At 44.9% G+C, this 17,372-nt stretch overlaps 1 protein-coding gene and 1 pseudogene across 3 annotated transcripts in view; one reads left to right on the top strand and one right to left on the bottom strand.

Annotated features, from left to right (window-relative positions):
• CARMIL1 (capping protein regulator and myosin 1 linker 1) overlaps positions 1–17,372 on the top strand; it is a 317,501-nt gene that overhangs the window by 46,765 nt on the left and 253,364 nt on the right. The window lies entirely within an intron of this gene.
• LOC136129487 (small ribosomal subunit protein eS12-like) lies at positions 4,576–5,163 on the bottom strand (annotated as a pseudogene).

The raw sequence follows: 17,372 nt of genomic DNA, 5'->3' as shown, positions 1-17,372 counted from the left end.
GTGTTAAATGACTAGAACTTTATTTGGTCAAACAAGTTTAAAGAAAGAGGTTTCTTGATGGCAGAACTTGTCAGAGCCTTTAATATTGAATGTGTTTTGCACGTCTTCCAGAGGAGGATTAGTAAAGTACGCGGTATATATATATATTTTTTGCAGTATGCGGGCGTCTCACAGTCACGGTGGAGCACAGGCTACGGACGCACAGGCTCAGCAGCCATGGCTCACGGGCGCAGCCGCTCCGCGGCATGTGGGATCTTCCCAGACCGGGGCACGAACCCGTGTCCCCTGCATCGGCAGGCAGACTCTCAACCACTGCGCCACCAGGGAAGCCCAAGTACGCAGTATTTGCCAAACTTATTTAACTGTGGGTTTAAAAAAAGAAGTGAAACACCTATAACTATCCCATCTTTACAAATGAGGAAACTGAGTCACACATAGGTTAAGAGACTTCCTGAGGTCATACAAGTCAGGGCTGGTGTGGAAGGTAAACTCAGCTTTCCTGTCTTTGACATTCATTTCTCTGTCACGTGTGGGTTGTCATATAAGAACGCTTGTCTCTGTGAACCATATGCCATGGTCTGAATGTGTTTGTTTTTTAAATTGCAATTTGCATCGCAACTTGTGCTTCTGGTTCTTGTATTATTACTCAGGCCTTCTCTATAGGTGAGCGGCCAATCCTCAGAAATCCTGGAAAGCACACAGTTCTATCAATTTGATTTTGCTATAAGGAATATATAATAACTCTGGGTTCCTGGCTTTAAATGATAAGGATGTGTTAAATTATGAAAATGACACGAGGTCCCTGTACGTTCCGCGTTCTAGACAGTGTCATCAGGCATTTCCATTTTGATGCAACGTCTGTTAAAGAGATCTATTTTCTGCGAGTGTGGTTGTACTCTTATTTTTAATCTTCGTGATTTTTGTGAAGCTGTGTTTGTTGTAAACACTTGTTGAAAATAAGCTAATAGAGAAGTAGGGTGAAGCATTTTACTGATTCTGACACGCCTCCGCTGAGAAATGGCGGGCAGAGACTCAACGAGAAGGAGACGTATAGCTCATTTCTGGGCTGATTACAGAGAAGTGAGCAGCGAGTGGCCACGTGGGCTGTCGCAGTCACCCCGCTGTGGTGGCAGAGCGGGGCCTGAAGCCGTGCTCCGTGGGTTCATGTGCAGTGCTCTTTCCCTCGCCTCGTGTTGGCATCTTTATTTTTGTTTATGATCTCTAGGTTGCCACATCACCTACAGGGAATTAAAGTCATGTTATATGGAAGATATGCACATCTTTTACATGAAGACTGTGCATGTCTAAATTATTCCTGGCGGATCTCCATGCTGTCGTGTTGCTGTGGTCGTTGGTCGCTTGACCATTCCCACCACCTCCATTAGATCCTCATCACTTTTCTCTTGAATTGCTTCTCAACTTGCCTCCTTGCTTCCTAGTTCACCCCCCTTCCACCCATCCTCGGTATTCCCAGAAGGAAAAACCCTTCACTCACCCCCTTCCCGCCCATAGGTTTCAGGTGTTGTTCTCTGACCCCTGCTTCCCTCTCCAACCACGTCTCCTGCCCCTTGTTGTGTGCATCCTTAGTCCCAGCTTTAGCAACTACTTGCTCTGTGGATGAGAAGAGGTTTCTTGCCTCTGTGCTCTTAGGTAGCATTAACCTCTGACCGAAATGCCTCCCTCTCCCCATTCCATCCACCTCATCCTTCAGGACTCGGCTCCTGTGTGTGTTTCTCCAGGAAAGCTTTCCAGATGCAGCCACCTTCCTTCCCATCAGCCTGTGAGCAACTTAGTACAACATGATGGTGGGGAGTGTGGACTGTAGTCCCAGGTGGCCTGGGTTCAGACCCGTGCTGTACTGGCTCCATGCTGTGTGACATTGGACAAGTCACTTAACCTTTCTGTGCTTCAGCTCTGTCACCTGTAAAATGGTTATCTCCTAGGATTGTTTTTAGGATAAATGAGTTAATGCATGTAAACCACTCATGAAAGCACCTATGCTTAAGTCCTATTGATTATTATTTATATTTTCAATCTAGTATTATTATTATTGGTTTTTATTAAGAGTAAAAAACTACTCTCATTCCATTTTTATACCCTCAAGCCCCTTTCATAGTGCACGGTATCTGGTAGGCACTCAGTAAATGTTGCCTATCTGAAGGAGTCAACTGAAACAATCAGTAAACAGAGCACCTATTTCAATGTTTGTCAAGTTATGCCCAGCTGTGTTCCAGAAGAGATTTATTTCAATCACTGTTTTAGATGCATCCTTTTAGGAGCAAGGTATAGATATAAGCTTTAATATCTGTATCTTCCTCAGACTCGGGAGTCATTTAGAGGTGCCTTTTGAAAATTCTGTTCGTTCACTAACAGATTTGTAGTGTTGGTACAGGTGCCCTTTAAAAGACAGTGTATAGATTGGATGTAAAAACTATCATGTTTAAATAAACTGTATGCCTGCTCTAGTAAGTGAAGTGCTTCTTTGTAAAGGCAGTCATTGTGCTGGATTATGATGTCATAAAGTTTAAAGAGACAAATGCTTATCATGATTTGTGCCTTTAAAAAAATGTAGAGCTATTCAAATACATCTCTCTACCTCCTTATTATGCATTTCCACTTCTGAGTTAATGAACGTCTTGCTGTGAGTCAACCATATATCCGTTCAAGATTCAGGTATTGATGGCTCAGTGTCCAGTATATTCACTCCAATATATTTGCACTTGGTCTCATTTCTCCACAACTATTTAAAACCCAAATAACATTCATGAGCTAAGGGTCTTAATTTCTTTATTTTTTACGTTTCTGTTTATTCATTGGTATTATAGTAACTGGACACCTTTCTTCTGACCTTGATGATCTCACCTCTATTTTAAGGAAGCTGGAAGGAAACTGAGATCTGGACCACCTCTGAAAAACTGAATGTCAAGTCAGTTGTCCAGTCACACAATGGTATAAGCAGTCCACATCCTCTAAAAGGTTCCATGCCCATAATGGCATCATTGACATTTGAACTGAGTGGAGTTATTCTCTGAAAGGTGCCATAGAGAAAACACAAGGCGGTGGGGGGGGGGCGGGGAGGCGATCGTGGTGGTGATGGGTCAGAGGTTCTTCAAGTGAACTGAATGAGGCCAGCCGCGAATGAGGACAGCCCAGTGAGTGATTCCTTTGTTCCACTGTGAAACAAAATACTCGAAAATGTGCTTGTAACAAAGAGTGTTATTTGCTCAGAGTGGACATGATGTAGTGAAGAGTTTTTGAAAACTTTCGTTTGGTGACTAATATTTTGACTCAGTAAAGATATTAAAAAACACTTCTTTAACCACAAGGTCTTCGTGTGTAAAGAAGGTTATTATAGTTACAAATACTCAGTAGTGTTTAACGTGATAGGAGGGTACCCCACTGGCTGTGGCTGTACACTGATGCGTTCTGTCCCTAGGACTTTTGTCCCCTGGGAGACTATTTTGCAAGGGTTGTCAAAGCACAGTCCTCATTTTCTTTTCTTTTTTCAAACAAAAATATGGTTTTTCCACTGCATCAGCAGACTCAAACAGCACCAAATACAGTATAGGGACTCAAAATGTTAAGCCAATGATGATATAAAGAAATGAGAATTAAAAGCAAACTGAGGGCTTCCCTGGTGGTGCAGCAGTTGAGAGTCCACCTGCCGATGCAGGGGACACGGGTTCGTGCCCCGGTCCGTGAAGATCCCACATGCCGCGGAGCGGCTGGGCCCGTGAGCCATGGCCACTGAGCCTGCGCGTCTGGAGCCTGTGCTCTGCAAGGGGAGAGGCCACGGCAGTGAGAGACCCGTATACCGCCAAAAAAAAAAAAAAAAAAAAAAAAAAAAAAAGCAATTCACTTTCCCTTCACATGTGTCCTGTAACTGTATAGTAAGACTGGCAAACCAGGGGAGAGAAACTCAAAGCACCCCAGTTGGCAATTTACAAGGGATTCCAGTTTTAAGACTTCCATTAGTCCTACCTGGCTCAACATTTCATACTCATACCAACAAACCCAACTCGATCCAGGCTTGAAGTACACGGGTCACCATTACGTCTCCCTACTGAGATTCTAGAGGGAATAGAATACATGGAAGCACATCTTGTTTCTGTGCCTAATATTTAGGTAAATAAAGGTTAAGGCACCCTGACCTTCCCTGATGGGCACGTGCATAAATGCACCTGGACTTCATGTACCTCCTAGTGTCCCACAGCCTAAATCCAATCCAGCTTAGGATTTTAAGTTATTGACACCCATGCTTGACTAGCCTCAACCCATTTCTCTAGGTTCTAGGCTGGCCTTGTTGTAGTTGTGATAAATGTCCACACCCAAGAAGCCCTGACTGTCAACAATACCTTACTGTAAGCCTGTCTTTGCTGGGCTCTTCTACTTGCCAACACTGAAGTTACTTACTGGTTGGGAGAATAGCCTTTCACTTAGAAACCAGGAGACAGATAGCATGCTGCCAGTTATTTTGCAATGAATATCTTTTGTCCTTCATTAACAGGGACCTTACTTTCCTGCCCCAAATAAAAAACCAGATATGAGGAACAAGAGCCCAGTTTTTTAATTTGATCATTTCTTGCGTTTGAAGTACTCCTCGATGACATCCTTGGCCTGAGACTCTTTGCCATAGTCCTTAACCACCACCCAGCTGCAACCGACCACTTTACAGGGTTTTCCCTCTCTGTCAGTTTTACAGAGGCCTCTACCCATTCCCCTAGTTTCCTGTGGTCATCAACCTTTTTTTTTTTTTTTGCGGTACGCGGGCCTCTCACTGTTGTGGCCTCTCCCGTTGCGGAGCACAGGCTCCGGACGCGCAGGCTCAACGGCCATAGCTCACGGGCCCAGCCGCTCCGCGGCGTGTGGGATCTTCCCGGACCGGGGCACGAACCCGTGTCCCCTGCATCGGCAGGCGGACTCCCAACCACTGCGCCACCAGGGAAGCCCGTGGTCCTCAGTCTTAATCAGGTTGATTTGGTGCTCAGCACAAAGGGCCTCCACCAACTTGACATACATAGGCTCCTCACAGTTGGATGCAAGCACGCAGAGATGGGCTTGGCGCTTGTCTAAGGCTTTGGCAGCTTCGCGAATTCCACGTGCTAGGCCGTCCTGGATGAGGGCGGTCTTCAGCACCTCTTGCAGAGCAGTCGTAACGTCCATTACGTTAAGACTTCCTCAGCCATGGGGCCATGGTGGTGGGTTAAGGGTGGAACCGAATCTTGAGCGCACCGAGCCTCCGCCTCTGTGCAACTCCGCGGCAGCAGGGAAAGAGCCACGGTCCTCATTTTCTGTGTATCTGATGAGAATAGAGGCAGGCATAGTCCCTTGATTTTCCTAGTAGTTCTGCCTTTACATATTAGTTTTACAGAAAAAAGGTGGTCCTTTTTCTGTTTCTTGACTACTTTTATTAGGAGAGTCTATACTTTTGGTAATAGTTTTGTCACTATGTCATTATCTATGAGCAGATATAAATCGCTGCACTTATTTTAGAAGACCAGTTCAGAGAATTTTATTCTGAGGAAATCTTTGTATTTAGCACTTTTCCAGTGAGTGAGTGGGCCATTGATTTTTTTTTTTTTTTTTTTTTTTTGCGGTACGTGGGCCTCTCACTGCTGTGGCCTCTCCCGTTGCGGAGCACAGGCTCCGGACGCGCAGACCCAGCGGCCATGGCTCACGGGCCCAGCTGCTGTGCGGCATGTGGGATCTTCCTGGACCGGGGCACGAACCCGTGTCCCCTGCATCGGCAGGCGGACTCTCAACCACTGCGCCACCAGGGAAGCCCCATTGATTGGGTTTTAACAGCTATTTTGATGAATGAGTTGTTGTTATGAAGGGATTTCACACTTAAATCTTACTTCTTGGGCTGTGCTATTTTTGTCTTTTGAAAGTTATTTAAAATGAAAAGGATCAGCACATGTTTTCTATGCTGAAAGTTAAAGGGTGATCCCACTGTTTCAGAATTTGAGTTTCCACCAGCGTTACTCCTCCCATAGAGAGTCCCTAAGGGGTGTAATAGTTTTGATGGAATTTGTATATTCCATGAATGAAAAACAAACTACAGAATTTCCTTTGTTAATTATTTTTTTCCTACCCAAGTTCCCGTTTGTTCCCCCACCAATATAAAATAAAATAAAACGACCACAACCAACTGATGGGGGTGAAAATGAAGACGTTGCCCTTGTTATAAATAGGGGCCTACCACCTCCCCCATGCACACACCCACAATCTCTTAAGCTTGGCCTGGGAGGGGAAAACGTTTTCCCCTCCTTAGCTGTTTGAACCTTCTTGGGAAGTCATTTGAGTCTGAGTTTTCCTGGCTGGCTTCTAGCTAGCATACGAAGGTAGAGTTTGGTTTTCCCCATATCCACCTCCCTCTACTTCTCACCTCCATCTCCCTCTGCTTCCTTTCACCGGGATTCATGGAGTTTTCCCTGTCAGGAGGTTATTTTCTTAATGTAATATTGGGGCAGGAAACCCTTTACCTTTTATGCAACCTGCCTGCTTCTTTTCTGGGCTTTACTTTGATTCCTATCATGGAGTCTGTCCGGTTTTCATTATTCTTCCCCGTGTGGTGGATATTCAGGTAGTAGATCTTTCAGATGGTCTTTCTTGAACAGAGCAGCAGCTCCTAGCAGTGTGGCCATAGACAAATCGGTGGCCTTTGGGACCATGGTGTCCAGTACTGGTAAAGCCACCAAATGGAAGTTTCTGTTCTCTTCAGAGTTGGGTCTGTCTCTGGCTGGGAAGTGGGAGGCCAGATGCAGGGATGCTGGTGTTAGTTGGAAGGCAGTAGTTAAGGGCATGGAGAGGCTTTGCGGTTTGAGTCCCAGCCCTGTTCTGTGCGACCTTGTGCATGTTACTTACCCTTGTTAAACCTCAGTAATCTCTACCATTGGGGTTTGTATAAAGATTGATGAGGTACGGCATGAACACTCTTAGCACATTTACTGGCACATGATCAGTGAATGGTGGAGGTGATGGTGATGTTATTAAGAAAGAATTGGCTGTAGACGCTCCCTTCCCAGTTTCCAAGGTTCCAACATCATGCCCACTTAGGCTGCGTTGTTGTCAGACTCAAGGAAACTGTCAACTTCATTATTTGTTTGGTTCCTTATTACTTTCCCCTCCTTATAGATTCATTACTTATATTTTTAAGATGTTTTCTTTAGCCTTACCACAGGCAGAGACCACTTTCTAAATAGCATTAAAATGGAAATTGGACTGAGCCTCTGATTCTCTCCCCAACTAACCCAGGTGGGCAGACCTTCCTTGGGAGGGTCATTTGTTTTTCAAGCTCCGTAGTGAAGAAGCAGAAGGTTTCTCCTTACTTCTAAAGTCAGCTGCCATTTAAGTCTTCAGTGTTCAATGTGTAGCTTAATGTCTTTTGTAACAATTGCTATTTTTGAACCAGTGTTTATGTCACAACATTTTGAGTGTAGAATATTCGTTATCTGACAGATCCTCCACTTGTAGAACTTTACAAACGACTAAGAACAGTCCACGAGAATTTATTGCTTTTGTCTGGAGGCCAAGAATATGGGCCTGTTGGTTTATGTATGATACTTAAAAAGGCCAAAGACCAGAGGTTTAATTCCCAGATAGGCCAATTAGTGTAGCTTTGTTCCACAACTTCAGATTGAACCTCAGACCCCAGCCATCTGTCTTTAACATGTGTGCCATTGACCACAGGGGGCATTGGTCACATAGATGAAAGACTGGATGGATCCGCAGAAGACCACGAACCAGCCACTCACTAGGAGGAGAGATCCAAACGCCCCCTGCGTACAAGGTGGTGAGTCAGTAGACTCAGCCTCCAAAATGAATGCTGGAGAGACTGTAAGGGAGCTATTGTTTTAAAAAATGTTGAATAAGAATTGCTAAGTGATCATACTCCAGATGTCGGGAAAGGTAGGAAACTCTCAGATGTTTTAATTCTGACTGTGTATTTATAAATGAATCCTTCATAGAAGATAAGGGGAAAGTACCAGAAGGAAGAAGTATGACAATGTGGCAGTTTCCTGATGAACTTAGATCTTAAAAGGAAGTACACAAAAAACAGAGGCCTGACAGTCAAGGGGAACCGCAGTGATAGTAGCTAATGTTCACATACTTGTGCCAGGCACTAGGTGTTCTTATTTGACCTCACTAGAACTTTATGAGGTTGATGTCATTGTTATTTTGCCGTTTTACAGATGAGTAAATTGAGGCACTGAGCTTTTAGGTAGTGCTGTAGGTTGCACAGCTAGTTAAGTAGCGGGGGTGTGACTCGAGGCTCTCTGATTCTAGAGAGATGTGAGACTTGCAGAAGATGCTATGGACGATAAAATATTGTCAAAGGAGCGCTCAGAGCCAGAAGAAAATAAAAGCTGCATCTGAACGGAACTGATGGAGGGTGTGTGTACTGATGGAGCATAACCCTTCACCTCCTATTATCTTTTCTTTTTGGTCTATCTTTTATATACATATTTAAAAATCCAGGATGTTAACAATGTGTTGGGGAAGTAATAAGAAAGATCTAGTTTTTCTAAATGAATTTAAGCCTCTTAGCCTAACAGAATGCCTTCCCAGCGTCCTGAGGACATTTGGGCTGGAGGTTGTTCATCCATGCCTGCGATCTTTAGGGAACGTGGAGAGCAGAAGACAGTGCCTGACAGGTGGAGGGGGGCGCAGGTGTGGAAAAGGTTGCGAAGCTCTTCTTCAAAGGAGCTGGTATCTTCCAATATTTAGAGCTTCCTGAGTATCCAGACTTGCTCTGAATGAGTGCGTCGTATACAACTAGAGTCAGAGAAAGGACATTAAATGGGACAGAGTTTAATTGTCTGGAGTTAAAGTGTTTTTCTTCATTGGCTGGTGAGTAACCCGCACTTGGAAGAATTCAGGTGTAAGATGGATGAGACTTCGGCACGGGGATGTCTCAGACGCGATATAAACACCAGGAGGTGATGAGACCATTAAGGGTTCCCCTGACCTGTTTCTAAGAACATGACTTTGTATGTATAAGACTAGGCCAGAGACTTATTTGGATCTTTGGTTTTCCCTCTGTGAAGAGGTTATTTAATCTCATTTCCAGATGAGGAAACTCGGGTTCAGAGAGGATGAGGGTGACTTTCTCACGTCAGCTTTTGGTGACAGGCAGGCTAGACGCTCATCTGGACTGATAACCTGACTACAGCTGTCATGGATACCGGGCCATCCCGAGAGTCTCTAGATGCAGGGCAGGTTTGGGGGCTGGGCTCACCGGGGTTCAAATCCCAGCTCTGGAACTTACAGTCATCCCTCGGTATCCGCGAGGGGATTGGTTCCAGAACCCCCCAAGGATACCGAAATCCAAGATGCTCACCTTCCTTATATAAAATGGGCATATATTTGTATATAACTATGCATACCCTCCTGCATACTTTAAATCATCTCTAGATTACTTATAATGCATAATACAATGTGAATGCTGTATAAATAGTTGCTAGAGTGCAGGAAATTCGAGTTTTGCTTTTTGGAACTTTCTGGAATTTTTTTTTCAAATATTTTCGATCTGTGGTTGGTTCAATCTGCGGATGTGGAACCCTCTGATCCAAAGGGCCAACTATGTAACCTTGATTACTTCTTTGACTGCTCAACCGAAGAAATGGAATTGTTGTGAGGATTAAGTGAAAAGAAAGTGCTCGGCATCTAGTTAAGTACTAAGGATATGTCTCTGTTCTTTGTAGTTAAGCTTGAAATCTTTATTTTATTTATTATTACTGGTAAGTTTTCCAACATCTCTCAACTCGTGCCTAAGAAGTTTCATTTTTACCTTATTTTTCTCTTCGGATGATGTGAAATTTCAAAAGAGCATTTCTTATAGTTTCTCTACATGTAAAAACTTTATATCTTCTAGGGCCCTTTGGGTGAAGGATCCAACTACAGGGCCTTTAGCAATTCTTACCTGCTCTGAAAGTATGTCATTTATTCTTTTTGAAAAAGATGCCCTCTAACTTTCCTCCTCCTCCAGCTCTGCACGTGGCTCCCTGGTTACTGTGGCCACCGAACCCTAATAATCTTGTCAGGAAATATGATGTGACTATCTGTCTAATCTTATTTTCCAGACGTAAAATAAGCACACAGTTTCCTTCTAAGAATCCTAAAGAGTTCAGGGCCTAAGCACTGCTTCTCCTTGTTCCATTGTTTTATAAGATTGTAGGTGCTTGCGGAAAAGTGTACATCATTGGATGTTTCTTTAACTTAGAATGTTTATAGCACCCAATGGGAGTGTGTCACTGTGAAGCCTTATGTGCTTTCATGTTCGTTCTCCCGTAGTTGAGGAAATTTGGGGTAGTTTATTTTATATTTTTGGCCACGTGGCTTGTGTGGGATCTTAGTTCCCCGACCAGGGATGAAACCCGGGCCCCGGCAGTGAAAATGCCGAGTCCTAACCACTGGACTGCCAGGGAGTTCCCTTGGGTAGTTTAAAAAACACAGAATTGTGGTTTCTAGAGGATTTACATTTACTTCTAGACATAAAGGATCTAAGGTAATTGCTGGGATAGTTAGGTCAAGTCAGTATTTTCACGTTTTTCGGAAGAGGCTAATTTTACAAAACATCTCTCTACTGGCCCATTAGTGAGGAGTAAGTCTGTATCTTCTCAGCAGCCCCCCACCTTCCTCAGCACCCCTAACGTCCTCAGTAGGGGTCAGATAGGACCCCCAGTTCTCTGCTCCTGGAAAGACCCTTCCACACTGCCAGCCTCTCCATCACTCTCTACCTTCAGCATCAGGACCAGTCGCATCACACTTTCTACTCCTGTTTGTGCCAGTCACCATAGGAAGCCTGGACTCCCAAGGCATCCCTCATCCCTTTGTCATATCGTCATTTGACTCTTTACTTCAGTTTTTAAAATCCTGTCTCTCCCTCTGGAGCCCCCTCCCTGTGCACTCTGTGCCCTCGGGGTCAGTCATCAGCAAATCCCCAACTTCCTGACCTTGTCTGTGGACATCCCCTTCCCCTTCTTGCTTTTATGGAAACCTGGGGCTCCCCTGACAATACTGTTTCTCCTGCAGGCCTCTCAAGTGGCTGCAGGTTTTTAACCTTACCCTTGAACCACGGTTAGGGATGGGGTAGCATCCTCTACGCTTCCCTGGCAGTGCAGTGGTTAAGAATCCACCTGCCAATGCAGGGACATGGGTTCGAGCCCTGGTCCGGGAAGATCCCACATGCCGCGGAGCAACTAAGCCCGTGCGCCACAACTACTGAGCCTGTGCTCTAGAGCCCACGAGCCACAACTACTGTGTCCACGTACCGCAACTACTGAAGCCCACGTGCCCAGAGCCCGTGCTCCGCAACAAGAGATGTCACCGCAATGAGAAGCCCGTGCACCACAACGAAGAGTAGCCCCCGCTTGCCGCGACTAGAGAAAAGCCTGCGTGCAGCAACGAAGACCCAACACAGCCAAAAATAATAAATAAATAAATTTATTAAAAAAAAAAAAAAGGTTTTTTCTCCGAGGTTTCTGTGCTGTGTCCCCTCCTCCCGAAAGCCTCCTGCTGTGTCTCAGATCTCTGTGTGGCCCCCCATCCCTTGCCAGGCATCTGCACCCCCACGCAGTCACTCCCCTCGTTCCCTGAAGGGCTCGGTTTCTGGCTCACTGTGCCTCTCTCCAGCGCAACTCTTGCTGGTTCTCCTGAATTTCACTCTTCATGTTGGTAATCCTCCCAACCCCTTCATCCTTCAGCTTCTCAACCTCATTTCCTCCCGTGAGTGGTCTCCCACCTTCCTCAGTGACTCTATCCCAGGGTCATGCCCTTGGTCCTGTCATCACCAGTAACCTCAGTGCCTCCATAGCTGTCTCTGGACACCCCACTCTGACCACCACTCCCATCCTTCTGGCTCGCCTTGTGCGGTACCTCCAACCTCGACAGTCCTTGGACCACCAGGACCTTCAGTTCATTGAACCCACCACCTCTTCACGGTTCCACCCTCACCCCAAGTCCTGACTTCTCTCCTTTCCCAGCTTGAATTCCCTGATCAACCACTCTCATCACTACTTACACCCTCATCACCCTTGTCCCTCTCACACTGTGTCATTCTCGCTTGACTAAACCACAATTCCGGTTAAATCCATCTCTTGCTCTGCACCTACTCTGTACTTGCACCTGTGCAGCCACATGTGCCAGGACAAAACCATACCCCACTGTATTGATCATCTCACTCTAAGTTAGTGATCACAAGTGCCAGGTGGGCCCTTGATGTCACCTGACAGTCATGTCGTGTTGCCACTGTCTGTTCATTCCCTCCCTCTCTTAGACAACCATCCCATACTTTATACTTGCTCTTCAAACATCCATTGTCTCTGTACTCTTTGCCACTTCCTTTTTCACTAAAAAATAAAAATAAAAATGGAAGCAATCGGAAGAGAACTTCCACACGCTCCCTGCACCACACCTACCACCTGCCTGTGTCTGTGCCCGAGCCCCCAGCTCCTTGGGCACAACATCCCATTTCCATCTCCATCTCCAAAATGTCTCCTTTCCCTCCTATATCATCAGTTTTCTTCTCTCTACTGAATTCCCACAGGCATACAAGTTATTATTTTTCCCATTAAATAAAAACATCCTCTCTTGACTCTGATTTCGCTTCCAGCTACTGGCCGATTTCTTCTCTTCCTCTTACAACAGAACATTTGGAATGAGTCATCTGTATTCATCACGTCTAATATTGCTATCCGCCCCCAACCCCGCCCCGTTCTATCCGGAACTCATACCTTGGGGTTTTTACCCCTCACTCGGACTCCACTGCCTCTGCTCTTATCAGGTCATCAGTGACGTTTAACTGCTGCGGTCCACCGTGGTCCCAGTCTCCTCTTATTTCAACTACAGCAGCATTTGACACGGTCGATTATTCTCCCCCTTGAATACATTCTCCACTTGACTGCCCGGACACACCCCTCCTGGTTTTCCTTGTTCCTCTCTGGCTGGTCTTTCTCAGCCTCCTTTGCTGGTTCCTCATCTCCCCAAACTCTAAATGGAGTGCCTCAGGGCACTTATATCTCTTCTCTGTTTAGCTTATGCTTTAAAACTCATCTGTATGATGAAGATTGCTACATTTTTATTTGTAGCCCCGATCTCTCCTGTGAACCCCAGGCCCCCTTTATCTGCCTGCCTGCTGGTCGTCAATACTCAGATGTGTCTAATAGGCATTTCAAACATAACATGTCCTTGGAACCCCTCAAGGGTGCTGAGAGGTGTCTGTTTCACTGGGTGATCATTTCTAGGGGATCCCTTCTGGGAAACTGCATCTTGTGGGGATCGCACAAGGATGTGTGGGCAAAAGGGAGGGGGGAAAAACGGCAGGTTGGGGGCAAAATTGCCTTGTTGATTGCTTGAATCTTGTCAAAGTTACTACTGCTGAGAAGCATTAATGTTTTCGGAGGGAGGGTCCGAGAGGGGTGTAGGATGTGGGGAGGAGCTTTGGAAAAGGTAAATCAGTGATGAAAGCTAGGGCTGATAATGCCTTTTCTGAATGGATCTGGAAGTAATATCCCGTCAGCTTGTTTTTTGATTATATAAGTTCAGGAATACTGGAATAAAAATCAACTGCATGAAACGTACAGATGTTTTGCTAATATTTTCTAGTCCACCGATACATTCAGTGCCATTTCTCCATTGAGTTTGGTGAGTAAACTGTTCTGGATAACTTGATTATCTGGGTACCTGAGAGTTAACTAGGTTTCAATATTGCTAGTTACTAGTTATTATTTTGTGATTTATCTATTCAGCTCTGTTTTTAGCTGTTTAATGAACCTTGGGGAAAAGGCAAAACTTCAAGTTCTTTTGTTCTTCTGGTTTTGAAATGTTTTTAATGAAAATGGTGTGGCTATTAATAATTTTGGGAAGTGTGTTCAGTTAGGGCATTTAGCCAATTAAAACTATTCCCACATGAAAAAAAAAAATCGACTGCTTGAATTTAAAACCACAATAAAAACAATGTAACTGTCCAAAAAGGAAATCCTAATTCTCTTATCTCCAAGCTGCTCCCCTCCCACACCAACCTGCAGCGCCAGTCTTTCCATCTCAGTGAACAGCATTCCATTGTTCCATTTACTTAGGACAAAACATTTGGAGTCATTCTTGAGTTATCTTTCTCTCACACCCCATCAGCAAATCCAAATCCTTCAAAATGTATTCAGAATCCATTTCTTATCATCTGACCGCTATCACGCTGGACCAGGCCACCATAATTTTTCACCTGGATTAATGGAATGTCCTAACCGGCCTCTCTGCTTCCAGCCTGATCCCCTTTAGTCTGTTATTAGATGTGCTCCGATCATGTCAATCCTCTTTCCATCTCATTCAGAGGAAAAGCCAAAGTCATTCCTGTGACCTGTAAGCTACTATGTGACCTAGGCCGCCATTCCTCTCTCACTTCATCTTTTACTTTCCCCCGTTTACTTTCTCCACTTCATCCATCCTGTTTCTTTTTTTTTTTTTTTTTTTCTTTTTGCGGTACGCGGGCCTCTCACTGTTGTGGCCTCTCCCGTTGCGGAGCACAGGCTCAGCGGCCATGGCTCATGGGCCCAGCCGCTCCTTGGCATGTGGGATCTTCCCGGACCGGGGCACGAACCCGCGTTCCCTGCATCGGCAGGCGGACTGTCAACCACTGCGCCAGCAGGGAAGCCCCTGACTGTTTCTTGAAACAGTCTGGGCCTGCTTCCACCTCTGAGCTTTTGCAGTTGCTGAAATTCCCTTTCCTTTCCCGCCCTGTATCCATGTGGCAAGGCTCCCTCACATCCCTCAGGTCTTTCCTCAAATGTCACTTGTCCAGTGAGGCCTTTCCTGCTTTTCTGACCACCCGCCTTAACTTTCAACACCCCTCCAACACTTTGTCTCCTTTCTTTACTTTATTATTCCTTAGCATTTAGCATCATCTAACAGAGTCTACATTTTATTTATTGATCTCATTCCTTGTCTCTTCTCCCTTCTGCTAGAATGTAAGTTCCACAGGACCAGAGGTCTTTGTTCTGCTCACTGCTTATTCCCGAGGCTGAGCGCATAGGTTGCTTTGTGGTAGAGCCTCATAAATATTTGTTAAACAAGAACGACTATTTCTTGCTCTGGGCATTCTTGTGGCTTAAAGTTATTGTAAATCTGTTTGCCACAAAGCACTAATGAAACTAATTATTTTATTTCATGTTTTCTATTAAGTATATTTACTATATATGTCCCATTGATTTAAGACCGTAATAATAGGAATGGCAGACAGAATGCAAATTAGAAAAGAGTTCCTACAGCTTTTCCTGCTGGTTGATTTCAGTGCGTCCCATTCATGGTACAGCTTTCTCTATACATTTGGAAATATGTCAGCTTATTTCTGTCCATGTATCCCGCCTTATTACAAAAGCAAAGAAAGATTGAAAGGAGCTGGTTGGAAATGTGATGATGTAAGTATGTTGTAATCTAACCTGCTGTTTCAAATGCTGGGTGAGATGTGAATAGACTGTATGTTATTTATGTTAATTACCTCATTTGCCAGAGGGCACTGATCACTGCCTTTTGTGCAGTTTGCATTATTCCATGCCAGAACTTTTCATTTATTACTTCGGTTCTACCTCTCTTGTTTGGGTAATCATGTCTCTAGTCCTCCTGTTGTAAGTTAATTTGTATTCTAAGACCAAAAAGCTGTTGAGAATTTGGCAACGTTCTCAAGTCAAATTAATCATAATTACCTAAATTCAGCCATTTGCTATCTTAGTAAAAGTCCATTGATTCCATGCCCCACAGGTTATTGCACAGACGCTATAAAGCAAAGGACAGAACCTGTTCTGGTACGTTCTGGTTTCTCTTAGTCTATCAGAGGGAAGATTCAAGGCAACTCATGGTTCTGCTTACTAGCAAGTTTAAAAACACATTTCATTTTAGAAATTAATGTACTATAAAGTTAATACTTTGGGTGGGGTACAGTTCTATGAGTTTTTTAAAAAAAATTTATTTCGAGATTATTTTAGATTTATGGAAGAGTAGCCAAAGTAGTTCAGAGAATTCCCATGTGCATTTACCCAGCTTTCCCTAACGTTAACAGCTTACTTAACTGTAGTAAACTTACCAAAGCCAAGAAATTAACAGTGATACAATACTGTAACTGCCAACTTCATTTGGATTTTTACCAGTTGTTCCACTAACGTCCTTTAATTCCAGGATCCGATCCAGGATACTGTATTTCGTTTAGTCATTTTTCTCCTAGTCTCGTGCAATCAACAGCACCTCTTTCAAAGCTTTACATGAGAAAGTGGGTCAAGTTAATGCTGCAGGGAAGTTGTGAGAATTACACGTTTAAGGGGCTGGGTGGAACTTTGGAGACGTCCTGATCCAGGGGCTACAAAGAGGTGGCCCTATGAGCTGAATTCAGCTCATACAATATTGGAATAGGATTTGAATTAGTTGCCAACATTTAATGATTCGGAGGTTTTCCAGAAAAATCTGTATTTTTGCCTTCTTTTTAAGACATTGGTAGCTCCTGCTACCCCAGGTCTGTCCACTGACTGGGACGATTGTGTGCCTCCAAGATGTGGCTGTCCCTTCTCTACGGGCAAGTGTGTTCCACTCACTCCAGATTGTGCCCCTCCCGATGCAGCCCTGGGCTAAACCAGCCCCTCATCTTACAGGTGAAGATGCCCCAGGAGGCAGACGTTGCACGTAGCCCGCCCTGTCTTGCTTTCTGTGCTTCTCTTGGTCTCAGAGCTGGCAAGGCATGGTTTGGTCTCCCCCAGAGGACAGCAAAGATCATGGCAGGAAGAGGGTGCAGTGTCAGTGCTCCATGAGGTCTAGTCCCACTCTTAGTCTGCATGTAAACTCTGAGTTTGCAAATGAGTTCCCTGAGATAACGTATGATTTGCAGCCACTTCCTGTTTAGCTGTACACGGTTATCTAAAATATTATGTGAGTTGCTACTACGTAAAAATCAGGTGATGAACCTGAAAATCCAGCTTTGTGACTTCTCTTGAGAAGTCAGGTGACCAAGCAACGCTGGGGCCGCATTCCCACCCGCCATGGTCTCCTGGCCTGGACTCAAGTCTGTGCCCTCAGCTGGGAACAGGCTCATCAGGCCCCTGCATTCCATCTGTGGGACCCTGTGGGCATTTACAGCGTTTGCCTTAGGTTATTGGGTTGGAAACCAGGGAAGCCCCAGTAGTTTCCTTTTTGTATTCCTTTTTAAAATTTATTTACTTATTCATTTTTGGCTGCATTGGGTCTTCGTTGCCACCCATGGGCTTTCTCTAGTTGCAGCGAGCAGGGGCTACTCTTCATTGCGGTACGTGGGCTTCTCATTGCGGTGGCCTCTCTTGTTGCGGAGCATGGGCTCTAGGAACACAGGCTCAATAGTTGTGGCTCGTGGGCTCTAG

This window comes from Phocoena phocoena, chromosome 10 (genome assembly GCF_963924675.1).
Source record: "Phocoena phocoena chromosome 10, mPhoPho1.1, whole genome shotgun sequence".
In the NCBI taxonomy this organism is placed as follows: domain Eukaryota; kingdom Metazoa; phylum Chordata; class Mammalia; order Artiodactyla; family Phocoenidae; genus Phocoena; species Phocoena phocoena.
This window is presented reverse-complemented; position numbering and strand designations above follow the sequence as displayed.